Source organism: Carcharodon carcharias, chromosome 18, assembly GCF_017639515.1.
Source record: "Carcharodon carcharias isolate sCarCar2 chromosome 18, sCarCar2.pri, whole genome shotgun sequence".
Lineage (NCBI taxonomy): Eukaryota > Metazoa > Chordata > Chondrichthyes > Lamniformes > Lamnidae > Carcharodon > Carcharodon carcharias.
The window spans coordinates 117,037,608-117,056,432 of record NC_054484.1 but is presented as its reverse complement, the minus strand read 5'-3'; the positions used below and the strand labels follow the sequence as shown (position 1 = coordinate 117,056,432).

The following is an 18,825-nucleotide window of genomic DNA, read 5'->3' as shown; positions in this document are numbered from 1 at the left end:
AAGTTTCCTATCTCGAAAATTAGAAATGATCGTTAGCTCAGCGTATCAATCAACCAACTGGAAAATCTTAACTGTCTCCTTTATTTGGATAGTGTTCACTCTCAATGTTTCAGTTTGTACCTGAAGGATCTCCTTGTGTTTCTGTTTAACACCTACAATGAGAATAGACTGAAAATGGTAGTTGGAGTAACATAAAATGCTTCTCAATATGATCTTTCTAAATAGATAGATTCATTTTACGGTTTCAATCGAAGTTTGTGCTGGAATTAAAGCTCAATTATTGGAAACCACGCTTGAAAGTGAGCAATGGAGAAGTAAAATTTAAAGTCGTCACTTGGTTCTAATATTTACTGAATATGGAGATTTTATAAAGGTGATATTTTCTCTCTCATGGTTAACACTTTCTGACCTGCCTTTACTCTAGACACCTCGTTACAAATCCAAAGATCTTGGTTATATGGCAGCAGATGTTCTTGTCAATCAGTTTATGAAATCCTCAGTGAAGCCAATCTTCTACAGCGATGGTAATTAGGACATTGGATAGGAGTGGGAGAGGGAGTGACTGTAATTGTTCAGGAGTCCTACGGTTATTGTAACCTGCCTTGAGCAAGTTATCTTTGATATTACTGTGCACTTGGAGAACAAGAGTCCTTCTGGTATTCTATCAGCATGTGAGCAGGTTATCTGAGATATTAGGGCCGATTGGCTCAGTTGACTGGGCAGCCAGTGTTGATCAGGTTGATGCCAACAGCATGGGGTTCGATTCCACTCCAGCTGGGGTGGATCTTGGACATGCCTCCTTGCCATACCATGGTTTAGCTGTGAGTTGGACCTGCCTTTGGACAGATAACTCAAAAAGAATAATTATTTTCCTGTTGTATTGCGTTTCAGAAATCGCTGACAATTTTTCAGGATTTTAAAACATAAATTAATTGATTTTGTTTTTACAATAGTCCTGTCATCTTACTGATCAGAACTAGAAATAGAACAACTACCTACTTCATTCAATGTAACATTAGAGCAGTAACATTCACAGTTTATTTGAACTTTTTATAAATAATTTTGCTTCATTTTTCAACAGTTTTGGGAAATTGAAAATATATTTATTTTAATTATTACTTTGGGTTCAAACACAACCCGTGAATTGTAGGATTATTCTTTGAGTAGAAGAGTGAGCTCTCTTTCACTGCCATGAGGAAATGGGTCAGTAGATTCCCAGTCAACCTGACTATTCCCTTTTCATCACATTTTTCCACATTAATGTTCTGTTGTGTGAATAACTGTAGATATTCTCATTCTGGATCAAAGACTTTCTGACCTCTCATTCTGTTCCGTGAAATAATAAAAATGTAATGCTTCAAATTTGTTTAACATTATCCGGACAATTTAAAAAGGGACAAATGGTGGAAGGGATAATAAGGGATGTTATTTATGATTACTGGGAAAGGGAAGAGGCCATTAGAAATTCAAAACACTATTTCAAAAAAATTACCTTGTGTCTAACAAATTTGGTGGAGTTTTTTGAGGAAGTCACTAGGATAGGGCTTGACAGAAATCTGGTGGACATTGTCACTCTAGACTTTCAGAAAGCCTTCGATAAACACCCTCACACTAGGTTACTTCATTTGATGGAATGTGAGTTAAAATTTGAAACTTTGGATTAGGATTTTTCTTCAATCCCAAACATAAAATTTAATTGGAAGATATGTTACAAGTGATCTCTCCCGAGGGTTGGTCCTATACCCAAAACTTTTGACAATCTGTAGTCATGAGCTGGACAAGGGTGAAATTACGAGTCAGGAGCACAAGTAGTAGGGTGTTACAAGTGCAAAATATAGGTTTTCAGATGACAAAAGCATCGATTTGAAGATTAAGATAGCAGAGGGCGTTCAAATCGAATAAAGCATTTAGATGTGCTACAACTGTGGGCACACATAGGCAAACAGTGTTCCATTCAGATAACCTTACCTCATAAATATTTATTGGGCCAATATTGAGTCCAAGCATCATTTGCAGGGAACAATACTGAGCCAGGTTGAGAGATAAAAAAATATCTTGGGGCTACTGTGTACAGATCACTGAAGGTTCATGATTAGTGCAGAAAAACTGTAGTTAAAGCTAACAAAGTATTGAGTTTATATTAATTGAACCAATCAATATAAAACAAAGGCTAAAACACTGCCTGTCCAGGTTCCTGCTCAGACCACATCTCAATAGTGTGCGCCGTTTTGGTTACCTCTACATTTTGGATAATATAGTGTCATTGGAAAAGTTCCAAAGGAGAGCTGCAGGAATGATTCCCAGCTTAGAGAAGTTCAGCAACTCAGACAGGCTCAAGGATTTTATGTTGTTTAATTTCAAGCTGAAAAGATTTACACTAATTTACAGAGGCCTAGTAAATACATGAATGCCTGGATAGGGTCCCATTTGATAGATTATGCTAGTTTATCAAATTGGGGAGGATTGGCATAAACTATGTAAGTGTAAGAATGGCCAGCATATTCAGTGTTTCTTTTCTCTGCCCGGAGAACTGTGAGCCTTTGGAATGAGTTTCCAGTTGCTATGGTTGGTGCTGACTCTGAAGAGGGAGCTGGACCAGTTCATGATTTGGACAGAGATCACATCATGTAGAAAGTAACTGGCTTATAGGTAACAACTGGATAACGTTATTTCCTGAATTGGATTTGATCAACTGAGGAGGTCAGAGAAAAATACGAGGGAACGTTTTCCTACATTGGCTCTGTGCTTTTCTATTTTTGCCTCCACCAGGAGATTGCATGATCCTTGAGGGTGGCCGGGGTGGGGGAGTGGGGAGGCAGCAGCGAGAACAACTGTTCAGCCATCATGGTTGAACCATTGTGTTGTGGAATTGGCTTGATGGACCTTCTGCGATCTTAATGCTCAGCATTTGATTTGTTAATGATGGGAATGATTTATTGGGTGCAGGGGACCTGTAAGATCTGGCTCAATGCCCAGCTTTTCACTGTGAGCCCAGACAATCTGTGCACACACAGGTTTGCATTCTGATTCACAGCATAATGGGATTCTGGCAGTTGTTTGTAAAATATCAGAATTGCAAACAGCAGCTGGACGAAGTCAAAAAATTCAATGCCCACAATTTACAGAATACAACAGAAATCATATCATATGAATTGTAAATTGAATATGTCCATAGTTGAGGATCAATGACAAATCCTCATCATGTTCAATCTCCTGTTTCCCAGCGCTTGATTATCTGATTTTCAGAATCTGAGTATCTCTAAAACAAAGGTTCCAATCATTCGGATTCTCAGTAAGGAGGCGATGGTATTGTCGCTGAACTAGTAACCCAGAGACCCAGAGTATGGCCCTGAGAGCCTGTGTTCGAATCCCGCCATTGTGGATCATATAATTAGAATTCAGTAAAAATCTGGAATTAAAAGCCTAATAATGACTATCAAACCATTGTCAATTGTTGTAAAAACCGAACGGGTTCACCTGATCTGCTGTCCTTACCTGGTTTGGCCTACATGCACCTTCAGACCCACAGCAATTAGTTCTTGCAGCTAGATCTGACATGGCCTCACGTGCATTTGTAACACAAAAAAGCAATGAAACCAGGTGCAGCACCCGGTATTGAACTGGGAAACTACAACAGCAATCACAGCCCTGTCAACCCTGCAAAGTCCTCCTTATTGGGAGAGTTCTCTCACAGGCTTGTCAATCCTCATGGAGATAATGTCACATATTATCAGATAATATCCATCCTTATCCCTGGGTCCGGGATAATACAGGTGTCCTGTCAGCAGATGTGGCAGCACAGTGGTATTTACCCTGGGAGCCCTCAACTTCGATTCCACACCCCACGAATTCTCATCGCTTCAGGTCAAACGTGGGAAAGGAAAACCCCTGCTGAGCACCACGTACCACTTTCCCTCAGCTGATTCGCTTCTCCTCTATGTTGAACCAAGGGAGCACTGAAGGTGGCAATGGCACAGTGCTCTGGGTGGAGGACCTCACTGTCCATCACCAAGAGTGGCTCGGTAGCACCACTACTGACTAAGTTGGCCATGTCCTAAATTACATAGCTGCTAGACTGGGTCTGCAGCAGGCGGTGGGGGAACCAACAAGAGGGAAAAAACATACTTGACCTCATCCTTACCAACTTGCCTGCCACTGACGCATCTGCCCATGACAGTATCGATAGGAGTGATCATCGCACAGTCAGTATGCAGGCGAAGTCCCGCCTTCACATTGAGGATATCCGCATTGTTTGGTGAGGCACTACCACCGTCCTAAATGGGATAGATTTCGATCAGATCCAGCCAACTCAAGACTGGGCATCGCTGTGGGCCATCAGCAGCAGCAGAATTGTATTCAAACACAATCGGTAACCTCATGGCCCGGCATATCCCCCACTCTACAGGTACCATCTAGTCAGTGGTTCAATGAAGAGTGCAGGAGGGCATGGCTAACAAGTAGCGAGTAACATTCACGCCACATGACCATCTCCAACGAGAGAGAATCCAACCATCGGCCCCTGATAGTCAATGGTAGTACCATCATTGAATACCCCATTACCAACATCCTCGGGGTTACCATTGACCAGGAATTGAACTGGAATAGCCACAAATCTACTGAGGCTACAAGAGCAGATCACGGCTAAGAATCGTGCAATAAGTAAAACTCACCTCCTTACTCCCCAAAGCTGCCCACAATCTACAAGGCACAAGTCAGGAGTCTGATGGAATAGTCCCCAATTGTCTGGATGAGTGCAGCTCCCACAACACTCAAGAAGCTGGACACCGTCCAGGACAAAGCAGCCAGCTTGATTGGCACCGCTTCCACAAACATTCACTCCCTCCACCACAGACGGACAGTAGCAGCAGTGTGGACCATCTACAAGATGCACTGCAGAATTTGCCAAGTCTCTTTAGACAGCAGCCTAAATTCCCACAACCACTACCACCTACAAGGACCAGGGCAGCAGATAGATGTGAACACCACCACCTGGAGGTTCCCCTCCAAGTTGTTCACAATCCTGTCTTGGAAATATATCGCCGTTCCTTCACTGTCGCTGGGTCAAAATCCTGGAACTCAGTTCCTGGTAGCACCGTTGGTGTACCTACACCACATGGATTACAATGGCTCAAGATGGCAGCTCACCATCTCAAGGGGAACTAGGGAAGGGCAATAAACACTGGCCCTGCCAGTGAAGCCCGCATCCCGTGAATGAATAAAAAAAAGTGAAATGGTTTAAAATGTCCATTTCATCTCTTACCTTTCAGGTGACTGGGTACTTCAGATAAGCCTCTTCCAATGTTCATGTAATCAAATGGATTAGAACCTGTTTAAATTAACATTCATGAAATCAGATCTGTGTCATGTTATAGCAAAATCTGCAATGTTTGAATCTGAAATTGAATTCACTGTGTGATTTTACCGTACCAAGTTCCTGTATTTCTTTTATTAATTTATCCAACTTTAGGACCCCATGATGCACTTTCACAAAGGATTCCCACATCACCCTTCGGGCCCGAGAGCCTTTCTCCATCACCAGACTTAGGAGAAGCTTGGAACTGTCCGCCCGGTTTCCCTTATCCGTGAGCTCGGTGACTTTCTGCAAAGAATAATAATGAATATATTGAAGATCAGAGTGAAAGATAAACATCGAGAATGAGAAGGAAAGGATCTGCTCAGTGATGGCACTTCCAATTGTTTTGAGCACAATAAACAATCAATGGGCCGAGAAGTGATGCATAATGAACATTCACTAAAAATCATCTTCAACTCATTGCAGTCATTATCAGCAAATAATTGTGAATAAACTAAGCCGGAAGTCTGAAATACATTTTGGGGAGAGTGAGGAATCATTAACAATCTGCAGTATTTTAATGTGATGAGTTTTCTTTGTCAAATTATTTATTGACAATGTGATCCAGGTGTTTCCTCACACTGAACTCTTGCTGTCACAGTTTCTCATTTACTCAGCAAGAAAATAGGAGCAAATCAGATCTGTGGTGGAAGGGAAGGGACAATTCTGGTCATTAACTTATTTTAACAGAAGAATGGGAATCTTAAAATGAAAACTGGTACAGAAATTACCATTGACTGAGCCAAACCAGTACTGGTGATTTATCTGTCAGGAGAATCGTCCAATAATAATGGTGAAAAATCCAATCAATCCGATCAATTTCCCCTTCAGTAACCGAAAGTTCAGAAGCCTGATATTTTTGCAAATTTGCCACGAGTATGAAAACTTGGTAAACAGTAGGAAGTGGATAGGTTTTGAGAGTGAGTGGGACCCAAGATAACTGAACACTGTGGTGGTGTGAAGGAGAGACTGCTCATAAGGCAAGAGTCAGAGCAATGGAGAATTCCAATGGGAGGTTTCAGGAATCGAGCAGCTTACAAGGAACAAAAGGGTCAAGGTCATTAAGTCATTTAAACAGAAGAATGGAAATTTTACATTGAAGGCATCTGATTACTGGGAGATATAACAGGTTTGTGAGCATGCAAGTGATACCTGGGACCTGGAGTGTTGCAGGGTAAAGGCAGCACAATCTTAGTAGCTTAACATTCCAGAGGTTGCAAGGTTACCTTGGTGACCTCCACACTCAACTGTTCCAAATACATGGATGAATGTTCAGGAGAAGTGTTGAGATGGGGTAGAGACTTGCAGTGTTATGTGGAGAGAAGTAGGACATTTCTGTGCTGGCAAGTTTGCAGCAAATTGAGTTCAGCTTGAAGCAGGACACTGAAATCACAGATAGCCTGGCAAAGCTTTAGTCAGTGACCAGGGGGAGAAATCAAATCAAGTGGTGAGAAGATGGAGTTTGTGGCAGGGATAGCAGACAATGGGGTCAATTTTTCCAATGTCTAACAGTAGGAAACGAGAGTTATGTTCCACACGAAGAGTATAGAGGCAGGAAATTACACAGTGAATGAAATCAATTACCCGACTTTCACCCATGAGGGGTGACGGTCAGAGCGAGAAACAGGGACAGGAATTTTAAAATATTCTTTGATGAGATGTGGGCATCACTGGCTAAGTCAGAATTTGTTACTTATTCTTAATTACCCTAGAGAAGGCGGTGGTGAGCGACCTTCTTGAAATGTTGCAGTCCATCTGGTACTGGTACACCTACAGTGCTGCTGGAAGGACATTCTCGTTTTGACCTAGTGACAGTGAGGGAATGGCGATAGAGTTCCAAGTCAGAATGGTTGGAGGGGAAGTTGCAGATTGAATGAGTTTAGTTGCTGATGCTCCTATGAGGAGTGACGTCTCACACCAGGAGGGCAGAGAAAAATAAATTATTCCAGTTATGTGCAGTTTTGGACACTCCATTAATGCATGAAATATAAACAATGAAGGAACTGTCCTGCAGATTCATCAGGATGTTACCAGGGATGAGGAGTTATTGTTAATGTGGCTATTTGGGAATTTAGGTTTCAAGGTGAGCAGACTAAAGGATGAATTGTCGAAGTCTTCAAGCCTCCGAAGCATGAGATAAAATCAAAGCATCAATGGCGGAAGCGACTGTTTTTTTCTGACCCACAGAGGTTACTTCTGGCTTTCTTTCTTAGTTTGGGTTTTGCACATTTTCAGCTCTCCCCTGTTTTCAAATGTCCTTTGTTTAACCAACAGGCTTATTTTTGTCATCTACAGTTTCTCAATTTACTGTTTAGAAGTTTCCTGGTAGCTCATTGCTTTCCTACTATACCCTCCCTGTTCTCTCCTTTTCCCAGCCTCATCAAATTCGTTCCTTTTATCGTCAGTCCACACTAGAGATAAACCTGAATCATCTCCCTATCATTTTACAGTTAATGATGGATCTGCTGGGTGGTTTCAGTTTCATCTCATTGTGACAGATTCACAATATTTGCATTTTCCCATTTCTATTCTATAAGATTTGTTGATCCCATTATCTAATATGCGAACAATTCTCAGTGGCAGCATGGAAAGCATATTAGGTGTTGGGGTGCATTAAGAGGGCAATATTGAGCCAAACGGGAGGTAATTTGCTACTTGCTAAAAACATTGGTGTGACCATACTTAAAATACTGTGTATAGTCCTGATTGACTCAGTACAACAAGGTTATGAGAGCAGAAACAGAAAAACAAATACCTGGAAAAACTCAGCAGCTCTGGCAGCATCGGCTGAAAGGAGCACAGTTGACATTTAGAGTCCTCATGACCCTTCAACAGAACTTAATAAAAATAGGAAAGGGGTGAAATATAAGCTGGTTTAAGGGTGGGGGTGGGGGGGGGGGGGGGGGGGGGGGGGACAGGTAGAGGTGTATAGTGGGCCAGCGATAGGTGGAGATAACTAAAAGATGTTACACACAAAAGGACAAAGGAGTGTTGAAGGTGGTGATATTAACTAAATGAATGTGCTAATTAAGAGTAGACAGCAGGACAAACACGGTACAGATAGACCTAGTGGGGGTGGGGTGGGGGGCAAGGAATACTGAAAGGGCTAAAGGTAAAGATAAACAATGGGTGGAAATGCATTTAAAAATAATGGAAATAGGTGGGAATAGAAAAATCTATATAAAATATTGGAAAAAGGGAGGTGGAAGAAACGGAAAGGGGGTGGGGATGAAGGAGAGAGTTCAAGATCTAAAATTGTTGACTCAATATTCAGTTCAAAAGGCTGTAAATTGCCCAGTCAGAAGATGAGGTGCTGTTCCTCCAGTTTGCATTGAGCTCCACTGGAACAATTCAGCAAGCCAAGGAAAGACATATAGGCATGAGAACAGGGTGGAGTGTTGAAATGGCAAGCGACAGGGAGGTCTGGGTTATTCTTGCGGACAGACCAAAGGTCTTCTGCAAAGCGGTCACCCATCCTGCGTTTGGTCTCTCCAATGTAGAGGAGACTGCATTGGGAGCAACAAATGCAGTAGACTAAGTTGAGGGAAGTGCAAGTGAAATGCTCCTTCACTTCAAAGGAGTGTTTGGGCCATTGGATGGTGAGGAGAGTGGAAGTGAAGGAGCAGGTTTTGCATCTTCTGCAGTTGCAAGGGAAAGTGCCGTGGGAGGGGCTTGAGGAATAGAGGGTGATGGAGGAGTGGACCAGGGTGTCACGGAATGAATGATCCCGACGGAATGTTGCTGGGTGGGGTGAAGGTAAGATGTGTTTGGTGGTGGCATCATGCTGGAGTTGGCGGAAATGATGGAGGATGATCGTTTGAATGCGGAGGCTGGTGGGGTGATAACTGAGGACAAGGGTGACCCTATCATGTTTTTGGTGGGGAGGAGAAGGTCTGTGGGCAGCTGCGCAGTATAAGGGCCGGACACGGTTGAGCGACCTGTCATTCACCATAGGTGGAAAACCTCGGTTAAGGAAGAAGGAGGACATGTCAGAGGAACTTTTTGAAAGTGGCATCATCAGAACAGTTGCGACAGAGGCAATGGAACTGAGAGAATGGGATGGAGTCCTTACAGGAAGCGGGGTGTTAGGAGCTGTAGTCGAGGTAGCTGTGGGAGTTGGTAGGTTTGTAATGGATATTGGTGGACAGTCTATCACCAGAAATTGTCTGACACTTGCCTTGCCTTCCTTGAACTCACTGTCTCAATTTAATGTGATAGACTGTCCAGCAATATCCATTACAAGCCTAGCGACACCCAGAGCTACCTTGACTACAGCTCCACACACCCCTCTTATCACCCATTGTTATCTCTAACTTTTAGCCCTTTTAGTATTCCTTCACCGCAGTGCACTCTCACTAGAGCTATCTGTACCGTGTTTGTCCTGCTGTCTACTCCTAATTAGCACATTCTTTTAGATAATATCACCACCTTCAACACATTTTTGTCCTTTTGTCTGTGACATCTTTTGGTTATCTCTACCTATTACTAAGCTTATTATCCCAACAACCCCGCCCCTCCAACCACAACAGTCCTTAAACCAGCTTATATTTCACCCCTTTCCTATTTTTACTTAGTTCCGTTGAAGGGTCATGAGGAATCGAAACGTCAACTGTGCTCCTCTCCGCCGATGCTGCCAGACCTACTGAGTTTTTCCAGGTATTTTTGTTTCTGTTTTTGTTTAGGATTTGCAGCATCCACAGTTCTTTGCTTTTATCTAAGGTTTCGAAGAACTAGAGTGAAGAACTAGAGCGATTGAGAGGATGGAGGGGTTGGGTGAGGAGATATTGTGTAAACTGGGCGTGTCCTCACTGGAAAAAAATGTTTGAGAAGTAATATGATTGCTATTTCCCATTGACTTCATTTTTGTGAGGACACCTTGATACCACATTAGCTCAAATGCTGCCTTGATGTGAAGGGAAAGTACCATCACCTCTCCTTTTGGCCATGTTTGAGCCAAAGCTGCGATTAGGTCTGGAGCAGAGTGGTCCTGGCAGAACCCAAACTGAGTATTGGTGAGCAGGGTATTGCTGAGTAAAGGCCAGTTCAAAGCACTGTCGATGATACCTTCCATTGTTTTGCTGATGACTGCGAGTAGGCTGATGGAATTGCAATTGCTGGCTTAGATTTGTCCTGCTTTTCATGGATAGGATATTCCAGTGCAATTTTCCACATTGTCAGGTACATACCAGTGTTGCACTGAAACAACTTGAATAGAATTGTGGCTAGTCCTGGAGCACTAATCACCAGCATTATAGCCAGAATATTGTTGGGGACCTTGCATGAAGTGAGCTCGGTTGCTCCTTTTACATCATGTGCAGGGATTTAAATTGGCTGAAGACTTGTTTCAGTGAAGATGGGAACCAGAACCTAGTGGATGAATCATCCACTAAACACTTGGAACTGAAGATAGTTGCAAAAGCTTCAGCCTTATCTTTTGCACTAGTGTTGGGTTCCCCATCATTGATTATGTGAAAGTTTGTGGATTATTCTCCTCCAGTTAGTTGTTTAGCTCTTCACCACAATATTACTGATCTGGTATATGCTCTGTTGGTTGTGGGATCACATGCTTCTTATATCACAGCATCACAAAGTGCAGAAGAGGTCCTTCAGCCCATCGAGGTTGCATCCAAACGTGAGAAACACCTGACTTACCTACCTAATCCCATTTACCAGCCCATGGCTTTGAATTTTATGACGTGCCAGTGCTCATCCAGGTACTCCTTAAAGGATGTGAGTCAACCCGCCTCCACCACACTCCCAGGCAGTGCATTCCAGACCATCACCACCTTTTGGGAAAAAAATGTGTTTCCTTACATCCCCCACTAAAGCTCCTGCCCCTCACTTTGAACTTGTGCTCTCTTGTGATTAACCCTTCAACTAACGGGAACAGCTGCTCCCTATCCATTCTGTCCATGCCCCTCATAATCTTGTATACCTCAGTCAGATCACCCCTCAGTCTTCACTGTCCAATGAAAACAACCCAGGTCTATCCAACATCTCTTCATAACTTAAATATTTCTTACCAGGCAACATCCTGGTGAACCTCCTCTGAACCCTCTCCAGAGCAATCACATTTTTCCTATCATGTCGCAACCAGAACTGCACAAGGTACTCCATCTGTGGCCTCACCAAAGTTCTACACAACTCAAACATGACCTCCCATCTTTTATAATCTATGCCTCGATTGATAAAGGCAAATGTCCCATATGCCATTTTCACCATCTCACTAACATACCCCTCCGCCTTCAGAGATCTATAGACATGCCACTGAGGTCCCTTTGTTCCTCAAAACTTCCTAGTGCCATGTCGTTCATTGAATACTTGCTTGTCAAATTACTCCTTCCAAATTGTATCACCTCACACGTTTCAGGGTTAAATTCCATCTGCCACTTATCTGCCCATTTGACCATCCTGAATGCATCTTCCTGTAGCCCAAGACATTCAACCTCACTGTTAACCACCCGGCGAATCTTTGTGTCATCCAAAAACTTACTAATCATACTCCCTACACAGTCATCTATGTCGTTTATATAAATGACGAATAATATTGGACCCAGCACATATCCCTGTACGCCACTGGACACTGGCTTCCTGTCACTAAAGTATCCTTCTGTCATCATGCTCTGTCTCCGACATTTATGCCAATTTTGAATCCACCTCATCAAATTACCCTGTACCCCATGTGCATTTGCCTTCTTTATAAATCTCCCATGTGGGACATTGTTAAAGGCTTTGCTGAAATCCACATAAACTACATCAACTGCACTACCCTCAACTACACACCTGGTCACCTCCTTAATAAATTAGATTAAATTTGTTAGGCATTACCTCCCTCTGACAAAGCCATGCTGACTATCCCTGATCAAACCTTGCCTCTTCAAGTGGAGATAGATTCTCGCCTTCAGAATGTTTTCCAATAGTTTCCCTACCACTGAAGTTAGGCTCACAGGCCTGTACATCCCTGGCTTCTCCCTTAAAACCCTTCTTAAATAGCAAAACCACATTAGCTGTTCTGCAGTTCTCTGGCACTTTCCCCGTGGCCAGAGAGGAATTAGAAATTTGGGTCAGAGCCCCTGTGATCTCCCCCCTTGCCTCCCTCAGCAGTCTGGGACTCAAATCCTCTGGACTTGGAGATGTGTCCACATTCAAGCTTGCCAACACCTCCAATACCTTGTCACTCTCTATATAGATAGGCTCAAGAACCTTGCAGTCTTTCCCCTCATGTTCGATACCTTCATCCTCATTTTCTTGGTTGAAGACAGATGTGAAGTACATAGGTTATGATGATATGTTGTAGCCTCACCAGGTTGGCATCTCATGTTTATTTACTCCTGATGCTGATCCTGCAACTCTCTCCCACACGTTAATTGAACCAGGTTGAGCCCCTGGTTTGATTGAAATGGTGGAGTGATGGTTATGCCTTACCATAATTCTGCAGCTGATTGCCCACAGCGCTTTGTGGATAGTCAGTTTAGAGACAGTAGATCTATTGTGTTTCCATCACATTTAGCACAGTGATACTATCGCATAATACAATGAGAGGTGTCTTCAGTTTGAAGAGTGTACTTCATTTCTTACAAGGATCGTGCAGTGGTCACTCCTATAATTTCATAAACAGATGCATCTGCAATAGGTTGATGGGTGAGCACAAATAGGGTTCCAGCTCATGTTGATTCTCTGGCCAACTGCTGCAAGCCCAATCTGGCAGATATGTCTTTCAAGACTCAGAAAGCATTGTCATTAGTGGTGCTAAAGAGCCATTCTTGATCAGAGAAATTAAGTCCCCACCGAAAGTGAATTCTCTGCCCTTGCTTTTTCTAATAAACCTGGAGGAGTCCATATACATCAACTGAAGGAGGACAATAATCAGTTGGTGGTTTTGTTGTCTATCTTTGGCGTCATGCCAAGAGATTTCCTGGGGTTCTGAATCTATATTGAGGACTCTCCCTGGTTACCGTATAGCCCTAGGCTGCCATCTCTGGTGGATCCATCTAGTGGGAAAGGGCATACCCAGGTATAGTAGCAGAAGAATCTGGGATGTTGTTTGATGGTCATATTGACAGGATTATTCTTATTTCAGGCTGTTGTTTTACTGGTCACATTTGTTACAAATCCTTCAATGTTAGTGGGGACTTTGCATGGTCGACTGGGCTGTGACTGAATCCAATGCTGGGTGCTCTTATTACACCTTTTTACAGCTGTGTTGCATGTTGTTCTAGACCATTTCAGAAAGCAGTGAAGAGTCAGCCATGTTGCTGTGTGTCTGGAGCCATATACAGATCAGGATGTGTAAGAACGGTAGGTTTTCTTCCCTAAAGGACATGAGTGAACTGGATGGCTTTTGACGAGAATTCAATATTATCCTATTTTTTTAGTTCAAATTCACAAACTGTCACAGTGAGATCTAAGCTCAGGTCTCTAGAGTATGAGTCCAGGCTACCAGTTTGCTAATTCAGGAACATAACCACAATGCTGCTGTACCTGCATGTGGCAAGTGATGTATGCTTGGAAGGTTCAGTTCACTTTGGATTGACCGTTCACAAAGGTCTCTCCCTCTGAGGTTTTCCTCACCTCATGCTCGGTTCTGGTGTAGACTAATTATTGGAGGTTGATTTATGTCAATTGTCAGCATGTGACTGCCCAGGTGTTAGAAGATGGTCTGGATAGATCTTGGTCTTCTATCATCCTTACGTTCTACAGGTTTTGTAATATTTAAATAATCCAAACTCATTGCAACCCTCCCACTTACCCAATGTTCTTGTCCATTGAAAATCTGCTTGTATGTTAACAATGAGCTGACTCCATCCACCCCGTCTTCAATCGCCTGGTCCAGTCTGTCCCAGTAAAATTTTGTCAACTGGAACAGCTGGAAATCCTCCCATTTTGTCAAGAACTCAGTGATTCTGGAGTTTGGATCTGTGAACACAAGATGGAGAAAAATAAACATAATTGAATTTCTAGCCACGTTGTTCTACTTCCTTTAAAGGAAACGACTGAATCCTCCTGTGAGCCACGTTGTCAAACAAAGTGTGAAAATCCAGAAGCATTAAGTGATAGCATAGCTGATTTGTGACCTAATTCCTAATCTTGCCCCAAATCCCTTCATACCCATGGTTAACAACAATCTATGCATCTCAAATTTAAAACCAGCCATTTTCTTTATTGTTTGCTGGATGTGGGAGTCATTGGCAAGGCCAGCATTTGTTGTCTATCCCAAATTGCCCCAGAGAAGGAGGTGGTGAGACAACTTCTTGAGCCACTGCAATACTTCTGGTGCATATATGCCCAGAGCACTTCTGGGAAGGAAGTCCAAGTATTTTGACCCAGTGACAGTAAAGGAACAGTGATATCGTTCGAGGTCAGGATAGAGTTTGGCCTGGAGAGGAACTTGCAAGTTATGGTGCTCCCATGCATCTGTTGTCCTTGTTCTTCTTGGTGGCAAAGGTCATGGATTTAGAAGCTGCAGTCAAAGGTGCCTTGATGAGTTGCTGCTGTGCATCCTGTAGACACTACACATTGCTGCCACTGTGCGTAAGTGGTGGATGGAGCTAATGTCTTCACATAGAGGATACCCTCCATCATCATGCTAATTGGGATAGATTTCAAACAGATCTAGCAACTCAAGACAGGGCAGCCATGAGGCACTCTGAGCAATCAGCAGCAGCTGAACTGTACCCAACCACAATCTATAACCTCAAGGCCTGGTATTTCCCACTCTCTACCATTACCACCAAGCCAGGGGATTAACCTTGGATCAATGAAAAGTGCAGGAAGACACACCTGGAGCAGTATCTGGCATAGCTGAAAATAAGGTGTCAACCTGGTGACGCTAAAACATGGGACTACTTGTGTGCCAAACAGCAAAATCAGCAAGTAACACAGCACTAAGTAATTCTGCAACCAATGAGTCACATCTAAGCACTGCAATCCTGCCATGTCCAGTCATGAATGATGGCAGACAATTAAACTACTCACTGGAGGAGGAGGATCCACAAATATTCCCATCCTCAATGATGTGAGAGTCCAGTACTTCAGTGCAAAAGATAAGGATGAAGCATTTACTACAATTTTCAAGCAAAAATGCCGAGTGCATGATCCATCTCGGCCTCCTCCAGATGCCCTCAGCATCACAGATGCCAGTCTTCAGCCAATTCAATTCACTCCACGTGATATCAAGGAACAGCTGAAGGCACTAGATACTGCAAAGGCTATGGGCCCTGACAATATTCCAGCAACAGTATTGAAGGCTTGTGCTCCAGAGCTTGCCGTGAGTCTAGCCAAGCTGTTTCAGTACAGCTACAATACTGGCATCTGCCCAACAATGTGAAGAATTGCGCACGTCTGTCCTGTACTCAGCAAGCAGGACAAATCCAACCCGCGAATTGCCCATCAGCCTATTCTCGACAAACAGAAAAGTGAAGGAAGGGGTCACCAACAGTGCTTTAAAGCAGCAATTGCTCAGCAATAACCTGCTCACTGACACTCATTTGGGTTCCGCCAGGGTTACTCAACTCCTGATCTCATTACAGTCTTGTTTCAAATATGGACAAAAGACCTGAGCGCTCCAGAGGTGGGATGAAAGTGACGGCCCTTTACATCAATGCAGCATTTGACTAGGTGTGGCATCAGGGAACCTTAGCAAAACTGTAGTCAATAGGAATCAGTGGGAATGCTCTGCGCTGGTTGGAGTCAGAGCAAGCATAAAGAAAGATGGTTGTGGTTGTTGGAGGTCAATCATCTCAGTTCCAGGACATCACTGCAGGTATACAACAGGGTACTGTCCTAGGCCCACCCATCTCCAGCTACTTCATCAATGACCTTCATTCCGTCATAAGGTCTTAAGTGGAGATGTTCACTGATGATTGTGCAATGTTCAGCATCATTCACAACTCATCAGATACGGAAGCAGTCCATGTCCACATGCATCAAGACCTGGATGATATTTAGGCTTGGGCTGACAAGTGGCAAGTAACATTTGTGCCAGAAAAGGACCAGGCAATTATCATCTCCAGCAAGAGATGATCTAAGCAACGTCCCTTGACATTCAATGGCATTACCATTGCCGAATGATCCACCATCAACATCCTGATCGATACCATTGACCAGAAAGTGAACTGAACTAGCTACGTAATGACAGTGGCTAGAGGAGCAGGTCAGAGGGCAGAGGGCAGGAATGCTGCAGTGAGTAACTCAGGTGCTGAATCCCCAAAGCCTGTCCAAAAGCACCATCCAGGCACAGGTCAGCAGTGTGAGAGAATACTCTCCACTTGCCTGGATGAGTGCAGCTCCATGAATGCAAACAAAGCTTGACAGCATCCAGGTCAAAGCAACCCTGTTGATTTGCAACCCATCCACAAACATTCACTCCCTCCACCACCGAAACACAGTGGCAGCAGTGTGTATGATGCACAGAATGCACTGCAGGAACTCACCAAGGCTCCTTGGACGGCACCTTCTCTCCCACGGCCGCTACTATCTAGGAGGACAAGGGCAGCAATAGGTGGGAACACCACTATATGGATATTCTCCTCCTAGCCACTCAGCATCTTGGCTTGGAAATAGAACTTCATTCCTTCACTGTCGCTGGAACTCCCTCCCTAACAGCGCTGTGGATATACCTGTGCCATATGGACGGCGGCAGTTCAAGGCACGAGCTCACCACCATCATCTCAAGGGCTATTTAGAACTCAGGATAGGCAATAAGTGCTGGCCTATCCAGTGAAGCCCACAACCCATGAAAGAATAATTTTTAAAAATGTTTTAAGTGGTGGATGGAATGCCGATCAAGTGGGCTCTTTCTTCTGGATGGTGTAGATTTTCATGTTGTTGTATCTGCAGACATCGAGCCAAGGGGAGAATATTGCGTTGCACTCCTGGTTGTGCTTTCTGGATGGTCGACAGACTTCGAGAAGACAGGAGTGAGTTACTCTCCTCATATTTCCCAGCTTCTAACATGCTTTTGTAGCTACAGTATTTATATGGCTAATCCAGTTCAGTTCCTGGTCAATGGTAACCCCCAGGATGTTGAGAGTAGGCGATTCAATTATGGTGATGCCATTAAATGTCAAGTGGAGATGGTTATATTCTAACTTGTTGGAGATCGTGATTGCTTGGCATTAGTATGGCATGAATGCTACTTGCCATTTTATTAGCAGGTAGTTCTCGGAGGTGGTTCTCGGAGGTGGGACATACTTTCTGATAGGAGCTTAAGTCTTGTTCTGAGCCAATTAATGGCCCTATGGCTGTTAATTTGGCTCGGACACTGCCAGTCACATGGAGCTTGGTGCAGCTTAATTTTAAGCCAGGGAAGTGGTGCAGGTCACTGCCTTGGTGTGGAATTCCCCCCATGGCTCTATCACTAATGAGTATAGTAAAAAAGATTGGAGCTAGACCTTTCAGGAGTGAAATTATAATAAAAAGTTCCGTACACAGGAACCCTCTTCTTTAAGCAAGCCAACTGATTTTAGATCTGAGGTGAAGTGACTGTCCCTGCCATCATGGCAGCATTTAACCACGCATGGCACCAATGACAGTTATCTACCCAACAGTTACAGAACTCAGGGGCTCCCTCAACCTGTGTCTGTGTTGCCCCTTTAGAGGGTCACTCATTTAACTCCTTCTACTCGGCCCCTGTCATGTTCCTTCTTCCTGTGTGAGCTGCAGGTCTTGCACAAGATATGGTCAATCAAAAAGCATAGAAATTTTATTCTGAAGTATTTTGTGAACCTACCTGTGGACATTTTTATTTCTGTTGTTGTTGTTCGATGTTCTGTCTTGTTCGAAACTTCAGCGATGGTGATGACAGTTGTTCTCAGATTAGGATGTTCTGTCAAAAATACTACATTAATACAAGGATTAGATTGGTTTATTAAAATCAGAAGAATATTGGCAGCTTCAAATAGTGAAGTGAGGTGCCGAATTTATTTGCAGGATATCTTTAGTGATTTTACAATCTCACAAATGCCACGGTGATACCGATGGTAGATTTATTGTCTGCTTGGCTATGTATGAGGTGCTCTCACCCTTCTGTTCAAACAATCCACCTTTGACCCCTTTGTTCTTGCAGAAAACTGCACTCCAGTCTCCTTTTCCTTCCTCAAAGACCTTGAACGTGAAATTATTTCCCAAATCAATGCCCATCTTTCATGGAATTCCATGTTCAAATCCCTCCAATCAAGGTGCAACCATTTTACAGTACCAAAACAGCTCTTATTGAAGTCACAAATCACACCCTTCCTGCCTCTGAGAGTAGGAAATGAAGCATTTTCATCCTTCTCGACCTGTCTACAGCCTTTGACATGGTTGACCAGATCATCCTTCCCCAACTCCTCTCCGCTGTCAACCAGCTGGGTGAAAATGCAGCAAAAGTTCCCTGATTAATTCTTATCTATTAAATTGCAGCCAAATAAACTCTTCCCACTCCCACACAATTAACTCTGGAGTCCCCCAATGATGTCTCGTTGGCCATCTTC

The 18,825-nt window shown here is 43.4% G+C and overlaps 1 pseudogene; it reads right to left on the bottom strand.

Moving 5' to 3' along the window:
• Nucleotides 1–18,493, bottom strand: part of LOC121290508 — a 40,233-nt pseudogene extending 21,740 nt beyond the window's left edge.
• Between the last annotated feature and the right edge of the window lie 332 nt (nt 18,494–18,825).